At 33.0% G+C, this 13,733-nt stretch overlaps 1 protein-coding gene across 5 annotated transcripts in view; it reads right to left on the bottom strand.

The window, feature by feature from the left end:
* The window catches only part of LOC127848793 (neurabin-1-like), a 142,118-nt gene that overhangs the window by 99,679 nt on the left and 28,706 nt on the right, over positions 1–13,733 (bottom strand). The window lies entirely within an intron of this gene.

Here is a 13,733-nt window from a genome sequence, read left to right as displayed (position 1 = left end):
GTTGTGAAAAAAGGTAATAAATAAGCCACACAAAAAACAATTAAGAATAAAAAAGAAATAACCAATAAAAATATAAAATAATAAATTTACTTTTCCAAAAGATGTCCAATTAATAATTAAAATGTTATGCTGTGATATAAAAATGTAACCATAATGTGAGTGGGAAAGACGCATGCGTCTTAAAGAAATTAATTTATGAGTATGGCATAATGTGCAGCTTAATTAAAACGTTGCACAGATACTTATTTTAAGCAATGAAAGAACAAGTTATCTTCAAGAACAAAACTTGTGTGCAGTTGTAATAAAGGAAAGGGATTTGCAAAATTGTAATTTAAATAGTGTTTTATTATTCGACCTGGGAAGGAGGGAAACATGTTGAGTACACAATGTTTCTTATAAATGATGAATTGAATTGATCAAAGGCAAATCATACAAGAAGCTCGGAAGATTACATATAGATACTAAATTATATTTCATTTCCAATCTGTCAAGTCTCTTTCAAATCACAGAACCACTATGAAAAAATATGAGCCTGGGAAAACAGATCTTAATGTATGTGTGTAAAGTGTTGTCCCAAATTAGCCTGTGCATTCTGCACAGGCTTATCAGAGACAATTTTTACTGCTTGATATACCTTTAAATAAAAAAATACCATTTAAGTGGAATGTGTCATTCCCGATTGGCCAATGCCTTAAGCCCTGTTTTCCCACTAAGGCTAATATTTAGAATGCATGTAGTACTAAGTGAAGATATCAGGAAATATTATACACTGCAACGCTGATATAGCGCGGACCGGTAAATCGCGCTGTCCAATATATGGCACTTTGGCTATGGCTCCCAAAAATCCGACGAGCATGATCCCCAAATGACATGTTTTAATCTGATAATTCGCCAACTTAAACTAAAAACCGGTACTAGCTAGTATTAACACCCTATATTTCGCGGCTTACTATGGCAAGCAGTGAAGCGTGAAAAACAGTTGATAAGTTACAGTGTTGTCTACACACCGCTGGGTTTGTTTTTAACACTTAAGAAATAACCAATTAGTGTTATTGCAAAGGTAATAATGGCAGTTTACTGGTATATAAATCGTTAAATTTTGGTACTTGTCATGAATTTCTTTGTCCTGATAAAAAGCGCGCGAAAATCGGCGTGGGTATATTTATTTGTAAATAAACATTTCGCAGCAGGTACAACATTGAGATAATTAAATTTCCTTTAAAAGTTTTGTTGTCAATTTCAACTTAAGTACCGCGGTATCTCGCGAAAGATGTGGCATTGACATTTCCTCTTAATAAAATACAATTCAAACACGCTGTATCGTTACCGTTACGCTGTTTCAGTTCCTTTATTAGGACTATTTATAAGGATAAAATCTATGCACAATTAAATTTTATACGTTTTTTACGGCAATTTTTTTCTTTTAGCTGATTCGCGAGCGATCGTACATGAAAATAAAAATATAAAAATACATTTTGATTTTTTATGATAAAATACAGATACATATGTAGTTATGAAAATGTTTATTGTAGAATTGGTTTGCAATTATTAATATACAAAAATGTAGCAGCGCCGTATATAAAATGAAAACATTGGGGAAATATGACAAATTAACCACAATACAATTAAGTTAGACATTTCTCGAGTTATATCGCTCGCCAGATATATCGCGCTCGCAATCTTTGGACCCCACCAACCACGATATATAGGCATTGCAGTGTATACAACTGATTCATAGTTCTTACAACCATTTCAGGTCCAATACATGATATCATACAGTACACTCCACGCGTTTTCCCCAAAAAACGCGCTCCCTCCGCGGGGTTTTTTCTGCTAGCGAGTGTTCACGCGGCGTTGAGAGAGCGAGGTGAACTCGATAAAACGCTCGGCGTTACGCCGCGTTCGCTAATTCCCGCGGCGTGTATTACTTTAGCCTAGTCGGTAAATGTAGACAATTTCCGTTCTTATCAGTGACCGCCGCGCAACGCCGCGTTAGCAGTGTGCTACTGGGCATGCCAAAAAAATAAAAACATTGTTATAATAAATTGTTTAAAAACTGTAGTACATGTACATCAGGGATGTATAATCTATTATACATCCCTGTGTACATGTCAGGGGTGGCGAAATCAAATGTCCGAGTTGCCCGAGTCGTTCATTTGCTTGTCTGGGCAACTGACTTTTTTCAATTAAGTTGTCCGTGGACAACAAGTTTTTTAAAAGTCGCGTCCAGGTATACAAAAATACATTGTATTAAAGCCGTAATTAAGTTTTACAAAACCGGATGTTGACACGCAATTACATTGTCAGTGCTATTTGCAGAGCAATCAAGCTAAAATACGTGCACTTTCCTGCGCAGTGATCTCCCTTATTCTATATGAGACCGGGAGCATGTCGCATTTTCAACATTCGGCCCGACTGTTAGACAGTGTACAGACTGGTTTCTTTATTTTTACAATCAGACGGAAATAAAAAGTATCAATCTAAGATAATCAAAACATGGTCTACCTTGTTATTTAAGACGACTTTAATGGTAAAAACAGTCTATTATGTGAAGTTGGAAAACGACATTAATTCTAGAATGGACTGTTTCAGCTTCATTTGCTTTGTTTTGACCATGCAAATGTCAGTGGTCATAAAAACCACTTTATTTTGTAGACATTTTAAGTTTAAAAAACATACAAGCTCTATTTCCAACAACACAAATATTAAGACAGAGAGGTACAGAATGTTATATGAGTATCACATATTTTTTATGCTTTCTGGTGGATCATAGGGAAATATCAGTTAAAACTATTTTAAAAGTTAAAAAAAGGGGGAAAAGCTTTAAATAAAAAGAAAATTTGTTGGATTCGGTGGAATATCTTCCTGTATATTAATTCACACATGATCATAGAAAACATAGATTTTTACTCATGGCTGCGCTACTCGTAAAAAATTACTTTCTATGATCACTCAAATCCAACAAATATCCTCTATTTATTTTATGCTTTGCAGAGGTTTATAGAGTATAAATATCAGTAAAACAGAATTGATATTTAACTATTTAAAACAGTGAAAAATAACACTGAAATATATTGATTATGTATCACTGTTTTACTGTAAAATTAAGTAATATTTTAAGGAAATGACGTCATTATTCCTCTGAAATTCTCCAGGTAAACTATTTTATGTAAAAAAACAGTAAAAAAAGCATAAAATAAAATAAAAAGAAAATTTGTTGGATACAGAAGAAAATCAATCTAAATTGAGTGATCACAGAAAATGCATGTTTTCTATTATCACTAGTATCCAACTAATATTCTGACCTACACTTATTCTAGCTATCCTAATATTTTCAAGTCATTTTTGCACAAAAAAATATAAAACATTCTTTCATATTTAAAAAAACTACATTCTAGGAGCAGGAAAACAAATCTGGCTAATTGCACAATTGAGCCTGAGGTATATATTACTAAGATGCTGAATCTACGAAAATTGACATACCAGTTCATGATTGCATAAAGCTACTGGTTAATTAACACCACGTTGATCACTCATCATTGCAAAATAAGTATTTATGCATGTTCTTCCTTCAGAGGACAGTTGGATGGATGAGCCAGTGCACATCCTTGATCTGCTTATGCAGAAAAGGAGGCAAGAGGACACAGCAGCCTCAGATGACTTATCGGACTTGCTGGGAATCGCAAAAATAGACGATCCCATCCCTCCTGTAATAATAGGCAACAAGAAGGCTGCTGCTGCCTCTGCTGCTCCAGCGAAAGAAACGATCAAAGAAGGCTTCTTTGTTTTACTTGACTGGGCGAAATATGCAGATGAGTGGCCCCAGCTTGCCAAAGTCATTAATATTGTATCGCCTGCAGAGGTTGAAATTCACTGGTACAAGGGGGCAAAAACAACAGCCTGGACTCCTGCAAGTAGGAGAATGAAAGGCTGCAAAGGTGGTAAGACTGAACCCTTTGTTGAAACTGTGAACACCAATGTCATCTGGTGCAGAGGGTTCAGTCTTACCCCTTCTGGGCACTTGCCCAAACACATTAAGGATCAGGTAGATGTTTATTTTGACTAGAGCAACTACAAACACTTAATCACACTTCTTATTAAGAAATACAATTTTCTATGAGTGTTTCTTGTCGAATAACCCACAGCACGAGCGATTTGATAACATGCATCTATACTCCTTACTGTGGGTTATTCAACAACAAACACTCATAGAAAAATATTAATTAGATTCTAACATGATTCAGATTGATTGGTTCAAGCTTTTGAACATAAACTATAGTTTTCAATACTTCGCCCTTCTAAGTACAAAGTTCCCTTTTTAGTGACGTCATTGAATTGTACTAACATATGAAGTTGTTTTCATTCATAAATATTTTGCTCATGACTTAACTTTAATTCAGAACAAACATCGTAGAAACTAAATGACGTCATGTTCATTGATGCTACTGACAAGCTGATATGCTCTTAATGTTTTTTAATTACGTTTCATAACAAATAAAAAATAGGATATACTTTCTTTTTTTCTTTTTAAGGCAATGGCAAACAGCAAGTTTGTTTTACTTAAAATGTTTATTTTTATTTAAACAAACTTTATTTACATCCTCAATAAGTATGCATATGTCGAGGCCTTCCTACTCCACACCTTACAAACATAATGTGTTAATAGCAATTAAATACATAATTATTGCAGAATAACCCACACTTGATTTCTGTATATAGAAAACAAGTGGCGTGGAAAAATGCAAAACATAGAAACATTTTTTTTTGGCAATTGGTCATTCGCCTTAAACTAATAAGAGTATCATCTGAAAAAATGGATTTCTTTTTTCATAATGATAATTGATTACCGTGGTATGCAAGGTTAATAATTGTATGCCTTAAATGGTTAATGAAATTCAAAAGCAAAAAAAAAATCCTCAATCTTTTAAAGAAAACACTTTGTGTCAAACTTGGATTTATGACAATAGTTTATTTGTTTCACAACAACAAAAGCATAAGAGCAGAGGAAAAAAAAAGTAATGATAGAAGTGTGATTAAGTGTGTGCATTTCAACCTCTGCATGTGGTGGCAGTGGTGTAGTGGTTATGGTGTCTGTCTTGCATAATAAATAGTGTATATTATGTGAGTGTCCAATAGAGATCAAGTTTATCGTGCAAGCTTCAAGCCAAGCGTTATAATCTTGATCTCTATCCGACCCTCACATAATATTATATTTATCCGATTAATTTGTGGTCGTTTATCGCCCTAAAATCAAAGCAATAGCAATGCTTTCCCAATATTTGCAATGAGCTATTTGTTTACTTTAAACATCATCATTTGTTATGACATCATGTTGTATCATACAGTGTTTTAAAAGTAGAGATCGCAAAAAAACATGCTCAACAAATATCAATAGTATAGAGCTCAAGTTTATAGTATCAGTAGTTATTCTATCGGTTTTTATGTAGAAATAGGATAAACTTTGTGAAGGAGTGGTCAATCCTACTTCATACCTTACAAACAAGTAGTAATTGAATACAGAAACTGTTGTGTTTGTATACAGCTACATGGTTTGCAAGTTTATAAACAGAATGCAAGTTTATAAGAAGTGTACAATGTATGCATGTGTACTTAGTAAATCTTTGTAAAAGCACAGAAAATACAAGTACAGCATGTAGTAACTATACTTTCTATATAAGACAGGGATCTTAATTATAGTAACATAATATGGAAATTTGTAATACAATCACTGTTTTCTCGTGTAAATGGTAAATACAGATTTGAAAAGAAAATGTGATACCAACACCACAGTGTATAGTTCAAATATTCATTTCAGTGCACATTAATTCAACACAAGGACATTTTTTCGTTATGGGTCCATAGCATAAATAATGCAACAACTGACCAATTGGGAAATTCCGAGTCTAGGGAAATGGTGTGCTTTTGAATTTCCCATGCTAGTTGAAAAGTCTTTCCTAGCCCTGGACATGTTGGGATTTTACTATTTTTTTTACAAATAAAAACATACCATTTTATTTCAAGAATAAAATAAAATAATGATGGGGTCAATTCTTCATAAAAAAATTCCAACGAGCACATGTTGGCAAGAACTGTTGGGCAAATTGATGTTGTTCAGAATCATTGAATGTTTTATATAGTTGAAAATGGATTGAAGAGATGAGTTAAGGTTTCCTCATGTTTTTTACAAAAATAACATGATAGATTGTCATTTAAACTTTTCATTTCATATATAACAGAGATTTTGTACCAAAGATTCTGTGTACAATTCTAGTTTGAAGAAATTGTATATATGTATCTCTGGAGTTTTAAAAAACAAAGTTATGTGTAAATTTCTAATCAATATTATTAAATAACAGAGATTTTGTACCCACGATTCTGTGTACAATTCTAGTTTGAAGCCATTGTATATAATGTATCTTTGGAGTTTTTAAAAACAAAGTTATATGTGAACTTCCAATCAATATTGTTATATATTTCAATATATATATTTATACTTGTTGGTTTTTCTATAATTAATGTGTATGTGCTATATATAAATTTATTATGGTTTTGCTTTAAAACAATCACATGTGTGAATTTTTTAATATACATTCTACCGTCAAGTTCCTGAAATAGATTTTAATATTTTATTGGAATGACTGTAAACGACTGTACATGTTGATAATGTCATATATAATCTATGTATTTTTATTATTTTAAACAGATTTGTCTACCTTACAATATGTTTGTCACATTTACATACTAATCTGCTTAAAATATCTTTTTGGTGAATTTACTAATTATAGGTCAAATTACGCAGTGCATTAACAGTATTTTTTTTACATTATTAAATTTGAAGTCTTTATCAAACCTGAGTGAGACAAATGTCAATTTTCATACAAAAATTTCATTATTTAAAAACACAATTAATTGTACATCATTGTTAACATTGCAAGACTGTTAATTAATTTTTCTGTTTCTGTGTTATTTTATGTATTATGAAAAAAAATATTTTTCATCCTATGAAATTATCGGTTTTCCAGTAATTTTCATCATGAATTATAGAAAATAATGGTTAAAAGCATGCTTATAGAATTGTTTAAAATTTGAATTGCTTTCTTTTTTTCATCAATTAAATGCACATAAAATGGAATAAACTGTATTAATGATTGTTGATGAAAAAAATGGTCTTCTATTACAACCAAAAATAAAAAACTTACTTCGAAGAGTGCATGTTGTTCTTTAAAAAAAAAAATTCAAATAATTAAACCTAATGTACAAGTCTCCATACATGTCAAAAACTTTCCAAATGAAATAAACCAGGGAAAACAATAAAATATGACTTTGAAAATTGAAAATTGTTGTTCTTATTTTTAAAATAACACATCCAGATGTGTTAACAAATTATACAATAACAGCATATCAATATATGCTCTTTGATGATTTACAGTGAAATATGTGTGACAAAAACTGTATATTTCACTGTTCAAACAGTGAAAAATATCTTTAATTCTCACTGTAATTTTTCATTGTTTTTTGTTACCAATCGTCTACAGTAAATGCAAAATTGTGAAATAACGTAGCGTCATGTAATTCAGATTCCCGCAGAATTTTCTGATAAACATGGATTTCATAGCAGTAAGTTTGTCAACTTGGCATAAAATACTAAGAAAATGTGTTAGTTTCAATAGACTATCTAATTTTATTAACTCGTGATCATTGAAAGTAAATACTTTCACTTGTTGCTTCGCCACTCACGAAAAGAATACTTTCTATTTCTATGATCTCTTTACCAAAAAACAACAAATATCCTATCTTTATTTCACATAATCATTCAGCATAAATCAATTGCATATTGTTTGTTCATACATATATGAGCAACTATTGCTAATGGTGTCGAGCAAAGAAGGTTTGCCCAGACGGTGTATGAGCAAAGGGTGTTTGCCCAGACGGTGTATGAGCAAAGGGGGTATGCCCATGCGGTGTATGAGCAAAGAGGGTTTGCCCAGACGGTGTATGAGCAAAGGGGATTTGCCCATACGGTGCATGAGCAAATGGGATATGCCCATGCGGTGTATGAGCAAAGAGGGTTTGCCCATACAGTGCATGAGCAAAGGTCCATCTATTTTTAATAGAGAACTCTGTACTCTATGGCTTTAATCTTTGTTTTTATGACCACTGACATTTGCATGGTCAAAACAAAGCAAATGAAGCTGAAACAGTCCATTCTAGAATTAATGTCGTTTTCCAACTTCACATAATAGACTGTTTAAAGATGAAACTTTTTTTTTAATCTTCAACAACGGAGCAGAAACCCGAAGCTTTGAGCAGCCCACCTCCCAAAAAACTAAGAAAGATTATGATAAAAAATATGATCTAAGTAAATGCACCAGAACTTTTCAAGAAACTTGGCTAACCGATTTTCAATGGTTACCAGTTTATATACTCAAATTGCTACCAGTAGCGGAGCCTCAGTCTGATGAGGTCCACATATTGGACTAGTTTAATTTGTTAAGATTACAATGTACTTATGTTCAGCACCTGTTTTAATAACACTAGCTTTGCAAGATTTAAAGTTTGAGAAAGTCTTTATAGTGTTTATAATATACTGCTATAATGAATGTACCATTGAAATACAATTATAAACAAAACAAGCAAATCATACTCATTTTGATATATTCCACATTATTTAACATTAATCAATAAATGCGTTTATAATTTATATAAACATTAACGGACAAGTGTAGTTCGGCAACGGGCAAGTTAAATTTCCTAAATGGTTGTCCGTGGACAAGTATATTTTTTTGAGATTTTGCCACCCCTGCATGTATAAAAAAGATAATTGTATATAGAAAATTAATATGTATAAAAATTATGTTTTTCAATTCACAGGTACGTCTACAATATGAATGAATATAAGACATTTGACAAATTAATATTTAAATCATAACACATATAAGACAATAATAAATGTTCCGTAAAATTTCCAAATGAGAATAATAATTAGTAATCCGAAACACACTACGATTTTTAATGTTAACACGACGTTTACAAATGCTTCCAATATACAGTCATCATGTATATTTCCCGACAAAAGCGCGCGAAAATTATGCTGCAATGTACGAGGTCAAGGTATACTCCTGCCGCGTGTTTTGATTTTTTTTATACAAACTTTGTAGCGCAGAGAACATTGAATTTTGTTGATTACGGATAATAGTTTCTTCGGTATATTTTACAAAATTATATCGCGAATAAGTTGATATTTCCTCCAAAATAATTTCAAATCGAACACGCCGAATCTTTATTGTTACGGTATTTTAGTAGAGTAATTATTTGTTAGTAGAATTATTAATAATGGATTTTAAGTGTTTGACGTTATGAAAACACGCAAAGCTTGTCTACTGACCTATTGTGTAGTCTGCTGTCTGCGGTGTTTTGACAAAAGGGATTAACATGTGTGAATGTCACTCTGCCGATTTGGTCCATAATTACTGATAAACATTGTTTTGAATGTCGACGCAACAAGAATACAACTGTGAATATTTAATGCAACTATCAACTCAATAGTTACCACCTTCATTTAGCAATCAATGGAATAACCTAACTTCAAAGAGAAAATAAATGCATTTAAGCGAGCAGAGAATTGACTTTGTTCCGACAATTAAAACCATTCCTTATGCATTCGTTGAACGTGTTTACTTGAGTAAGTAATGCCTTAAGACAGGAAGCGGCTTTTCTTTGATTACGTCAAACTGTCAATTCACGCAGATTTGTGAGATTTTTAGTGTCCTTGGTCATTTGTTTACATGCTCAGTATAGAAAATCACCTGCTAACATGAAAACTTTGGATTAAATTATCAAAATAAAAAACAATGTTGCAAACTGTGTTTATATTAATTGGTAAGTATTAGTTAAAAGACGACGTTTTGTTTGTCGTAAATCAACGAGTTTTCTATACAACAACTACTTCTACAACCACGTCGGGATCGATCTATCTTGGTTGTTTTTTTTTAATTGTAAATATTATACTACATGTACATGTATGTACTTGTAATAAATGTAATTTTATTTGAAAATCAGGAAGTGAAACAAAATTAAATTGATCGTTATCTCGTAAAACGCGGAGTTTCCCCCGCGTTGCCAACGCCGAGGGTTGCCGCGTCGGATTATCAGTTTTGCTGATCGTTTACCGCCGCGTCCAAAATCATGCAAACGCCGCGTCTCGCGTGATTTTCTTAATCTCCCTCCAGGTCAATCCCCGCAGAGTATGGAGGGAAATTGGGGAAAACGCGTGGAATGTACTGTACATATATATGTAAAATACAATAAAGTCATTCAGAATATCAATGATTTGGTTATATAAATATACACAACACCAACAATTACAAACAAAGACCATTAACCCCCTCAATTTGAATATAAACAGATCAACCAGACACTGTCCCTTGAACCTTTACCACATAGATACCTTATTTAACGTATGTGTAGTCCCTTAGAAAGTTACATTTAATTTAAGACCTTTCTTACAAAATTTAAGTTTTTAAGGCTTCATTCCCAACCCTTTGATATGGATGAGCAGCAAACAGCATAAATCTTAACAGACTGCGAGTTACTCGCAGGCTGTTCAGGTTTTATGCTGGTTGCAAAATCCATTTTCACTTTGCTACTTTGGGGAAAGGGTTTAACCACTGATCAAGGCAACAGATAAGATTTCATGTCAATTAGTTTTCACTGCAAGGTTTTTGTAACAATTAGTTTTTTCTTAAAATCAATTTTTCAAAAAGTTTTTTACAGTTGATAAAAAACTTAGCTTTATTTCTGGATAAGGTGAGCTCTTTAATTTTCGGCAGTGACAATTTGTAGCAATTCTTATTACAATGAATTAATTAAAGTCATAATGTATTCATATTGTCAACGTTTGTTTGTTAATATAAATAAATTCAATTGTCCATTGAAAAAGCATATATGATAATGAGTTCTTTTTTTTACACTCCTGTGTTTCAGTCTGTGAGCACACCTTTTTTGCTCTAGTTTTGAAATCCAGGAATAGTCTACCCTTTCTCCTTTTTTTCTTGCTTAGACACAGCTGAACTGATTTGTGTGATATTAATTCCGATAAAACACTCTTTACAAAGTCTTTTCCCGACTGTACGTTATCGCTTTACCAATTGAAACATATAAAGCCTGCACGCCGCGAATGAAACTTTCTTAGCTCATCCGCGTTTATAACTAGATGCCGACATTTTCACATACTTTTTTCGATGGAAAAAATATTTTTTGTAAACACCATTCTAAACCGGAGTTCATATAAACTTTTCACTAATATTACGACGGCACTAAAGGTTGCAATATACTAATTCAAATCAAACACAGTACAGAGGGAATCTGTAAAATAAAACGACAAAGAATAGATTGCAATTCGTTTTCGGATTTCATAATCGTTTATTGTACAATTGATTTTTAATTTTCATTTCGTTTTCTGTCAAAAACAAATCGTAACAAGAGCACCGCCTTGCCAAAAACAAATCGTAACAAGAGCACCGCCTTGCAGGTGCAGACCGCTAATCTATTTTCTTTTTAATGGTGAAGGGACTTTCATTTTCAATCACAAAGGAGGGAGGGGTGGAGTGAAGAGGGGTGTATAGTGTGGGGGTGTGGACATTTATTACATTATCTTCCAAAAATGTGGAAAAAAATGCAAAAAAAAATAAATCGGGGGGGGGGGGGGGGGGGGGGGTAGGTGGGTGTGTGGGTGGGGGATTCTTGGGTGCGATGGTTGGACGGTATTTCAAACATAAAATAATAAAAATAAATATTTGTGTTTTTTAACCATTTCAAAAAAAAAATTGCGGGGGTGGGGTGGGGTGGGGGGGGTATAGTGTGAGGGTGTGGTGGTCATTTGTGAGATGATCTTAAAAAAAAAAGAAAAAAATTTAGGGGCGGGGGATTCGGGGGGATGGGGTGGGGGGGGGGATTCTTGGGTGCAATGGTTGGGGGGGGGGCATGGGGGATGGTTTGGGTGAAGTCTATTGTGGTATGTCAGGTAAGAGTAATTTTGTCCAAGTATCAATCAAATCTAATCATAAATAAAGAAGTTATGGCAATTTTAGCAAAATTTAATAATTTGACATTGAGAGTCAAGGTCATTCAAAGGTCAAGGTAAAATTCAACTTGCCAGGTACAGTAACCTCATGATAGCATGAAAGTATTTGAAGTTTGAAAGCAATAGCCTTGATACTTTAGAAGTAAAGTGGATCGAAACACAAAATCTAACCATATATTCAAAGTTACTAAGTCAAAAAAGGGCCATAATTCTGTAAAAATGACAACCAGAGTTATGCAACTTGTCCTTTTACTGTACCCTTATGATAGTTTGCGAGTATTCCAAAATATGAAAGCAATATCTATGATACTTTAGGGGTAAAGTGGACCAAAACACAAAACTTAACCAAATTTTCAATTTTCTAAGTATAAAGGGCCCATAATTCCGTCCAAATGCCAGTCAGAGTTACATTACTTTGCCTGCACAGTCCCCTTATGATAGTTAATAAGTGTTGCAAGTATGAAAGCAATAGCTTTGATACTGTAGGAATAAAGTGGACCTAAACACAAAACTTAACCAAATTTTTTAATTTTCTAAGTATAAAAAGGGCACATAATTCTGTCAAAATGCCAGTCAGAGTTACATTACTTGGCCTGCACAGTCCCCTTATGATAGTTAGTAAGTGTTGCAAGTATGAAAGCAATAGCTTTGATACTTAAGGAATAAAATGGACCTAAACACAAAACTTAACCAAAATTTTCAATTTTCTAAGTATAAAAAGGGCACATAATTCTGTCAAAATGCACGCCAGAGTTATCTTACTTTGCCTGCACAGTCCCCTCATGATAGTAAGTAAGTGTACCAAGTTGAATGCAATAGCATTGATAGTTTCTGAGAAAAGTGGTCCTAAACGCAAAACTTAACCGGACGCCAACACTGACGCCGACGCCAAGGTGATGACAATAGCTCATATTATTTTTTTTTTAATAGATGAGCTAAAAACGATAAAACAATCCTTATCTGTTGCCCTGACTGATCACAGCTGGACTGATTTGATCGACATGGGCTTCTAAAAAACATTGTTCAAACACTTCAAAGAGTACCTCTTTAAGCAGATACAACCAGTACGTTGCCCAATTGGGAAAAGTACTGGTACCTGCAGTCCAATTGGGAAAATTTGCGCGAAAAAAAACCAAATTGGGAAAATTCGGATCATAAAGTCTTCAAATTGGGAAATTAGTGTATTTTATTATATTTTGCTCAAAAATACTAAAAATTTGATAACTAAGTGATTGAAAGTTATCAATATTATATTTAATTAAATTCAAGCCAAATATTTTAAAATTATTTTTATTTATTTTATCAAAAACCATAAAACTGGGAATATTTTGGACAGAAATTGGGAAAATTTGTGTTTTTTCCCCATTTGGGAAAGTGCTGTTTGCCAGTACTTTTATAAAGAAGGAAAAAAATTGCTATAAACAATTTAGTTCAACCCTACAGTCTGAACAGGAATCAGGGGAATCAGTATGACAGAAACAGTGCCTGGTGTTTAACAAGGAAATAAAACTAGCTCATGGACATTGTTTGAGATTATTGTATAACATTTTAATGTTTGCTACAAATATAATGGGATGGCCTGGAAACGTAACTTAAGGCTGCTAAAATTAATTATAAGAAAATAAAATAAAACTACCTATAAAGTTAAATA

This window comes from Dreissena polymorpha, chromosome 10 (assembly GCF_020536995.1).
Source record: "Dreissena polymorpha isolate Duluth1 chromosome 10, UMN_Dpol_1.0, whole genome shotgun sequence".
Taxonomy (NCBI): Eukaryota; Metazoa; Mollusca; class Bivalvia; order Myida; family Dreissenidae; genus Dreissena; species Dreissena polymorpha.
This window is presented reverse-complemented; position numbering and strand designations above follow the sequence as displayed.